This window comes from Mandrillus leucophaeus, unplaced genomic scaffold, assembly GCF_000951045.1.
Source record: "Mandrillus leucophaeus isolate KB7577 unplaced genomic scaffold, Mleu.le_1.0 Scaffold558, whole genome shotgun sequence".
Lineage (NCBI taxonomy): Eukaryota > Metazoa > Chordata > Mammalia > Primates > Cercopithecidae > Mandrillus > Mandrillus leucophaeus.
In genome coordinates this window covers 959,021-961,153 of record NW_012106008.1, presented here as the reverse complement: position 1 = coordinate 961,153, position 2,133 = coordinate 959,021, and the positions used below count along the sequence as shown (strand labels likewise).

Here is a 2,133-nt window from a genome sequence, read left to right as displayed (position 1 = left end):
AAAACAAAACAAAAAAAGAAAGAAAAAATAGTAGTGTCAGACCCACATGGAAAATGCCCAGATACTGGAATTATTACATGTGGACTTCAACTGTCATGTTTATGTTCCAGAAAAATAGAAAAAATACGGAGAATTTCAGCAGATAATTATAATCTATAATAAAATAAAAAGATATTCTGGAATTGAACAATCTAATAACTAAAATTAAGAAAGTGGAGGGTTCTGTTTTTCAGCTTTGGAACCGCCACCCCTCCCCTCCCCCGTCTGTACAGGGGAGCTTCTCTGGAGCCCCCCTCCCTCTGTCTCTGGACAGGGGAGCTGCTGCTTTCTTTCTTCCCCATTAAACTCCTTGCTCCTGAAAACTATTCCATGTGTGTTTGTGTCGTTTTTTCTAATTTGACTCTAGACGAAGAACCAGGTGTTCCTCCACTCATCAGAGCTGTATCATTTTGGTGCGTTGGCTGGGAATCCGAGGTAGAGCCTTCGTCAGAGTGTTACAGGAATAGGCTCTTGGATACATCACACTCCAGTCAAAGCCTGGAAAGCTGAGGGAGCAACCCCCTGACAGCCAGAGGAACGACTTGAATATCAGTGCGAAGAAATAGGAGACCTTAAACTGAAAATCACAGAAGATAAGTAATGGAAAGCAATCAAATTCCAAATGGTGCTGCAAACTGAACCATGCATGAACATGCTGTTCTTCCGAGGACCCTTAGATTGGCCTCAGGAGAAGCCCTAGCTACTGTTCCCCATTCATATCAGTATCATTTTGCATTCCCACGAGAAATGTATCACTTTATTTTGCATTTCTTTGATTAACAATATTCATGGCTGTGCATGGTGGCTCACACTTGTAATCCCAGCACTTTGGGAGGCCGAGGTCAGGAGTTCAAGACTAGCCTGGCCAACATGTTGAAACCCCATCTCTACTAAAAATGCAAAAAATTAACTGGGCGTGGTGGTGGGTGCCTGTAGCCCCAACTACTTGGGAGGCTGAGACAGGAGAATCACTTGAGCCCAGTATGCAGAGGTTGCAGTGAGCTGAGATCATGCCACTGCACTCCAGCCTGGACGACAGAGCGAGAGACTCTGTCTCCAAAAAATCCAACCTCCCCCCAAAAAAAATTCATTCAACAAACATTTATTTGCACGTTATGTACCAGGCTATCATAGGCATTAGGGATACAGCTGTAAACAAAACAGACAACATTGACCATCCTGGAGCACACATTCTAGTAATAATAAACAAACGTAAACAAATTCGTAAATAGCATGTTAGATTGTAAAAGGTACTCTGGAGAAAAAGCTATAAGGAGAAAAATAAAAATGTATATGGGGTTAATTGAAAAACAAAGCAGCTCTTTTTCTGGCCGGAAGCATGGAGGGTGTAGAAGAGAAGAAGGAGACGCTTCCTGCTGTGCCAGAAACCCTTAAGAAAAAGCGAAGGAATTTCGCAGAGCTGAAGATCAAGCGCCTGAGAAAGAAGGTTGCCCAAAAGATGCTTCGAAAGGCAAGGAGGAAGCTTATCCATGAAAAAGCGAAACACTATCACAAGGAAGATAGGCAGATGTACAGAACTGAAATTCGAATGGCGAGGATGACAAGAAAAGCTGGCAACTTCTATGTACCTGCTGAACCCAAACTGGCGTTTGTCATCAGGATCAGAGGTATCTATGGCATGAGCCCAAAGGTCCGAAAGGTATTGCAGCTTCTTCGCCTTCGTCAAATCTTCAATGGAACCTTTGTGAAACTCAACAAGGCCTCAATTAACGTGCTAAGGATTGTAGAGCCATATATTGCATGGGGATACCCCAATCTGAAGTCAGTAAATGAGCTAATCTACAAGCGTGGTTATGGCAAAATCAATAAGAAGCGAATTGCTTTGACAGATAACGCTTTGATTGCTCGATCTCTTGGTAAATATGGTATCATCTGCATGGAGGATCTGATTCATGAGACCTATACTGTTGGAAAATGCTTCAAAGAGGCAAATAACTTCCTGTGGCCCTTCAAATGATCTTCTCCACGAGGTGGAATGATGAAAAAGACCACCCATTTTGTAGAAGGTGAAGATGCTGGCAACAGGGAGGACCAGATCAACAGGCTTATTAGAAGAATGAACTAAGGTGTCTA

General features: G+C 42.8%; 1 pseudogene across 1 annotated transcript; it reads left to right on the top strand.

The window, feature by feature from the left end:
- Positions 1–1,359: 1,359 nt before the first annotated feature.
- On the top strand, positions 1,360–2,127 carry LOC105552451 (annotated as a pseudogene). The gene has a single exon (XR_001008010.1). The product of XR_001008010.1 is annotated as a 60S ribosomal protein L7 pseudogene (transcript).
- Positions 2,128–2,133: the final 6 nt, after the last annotated feature.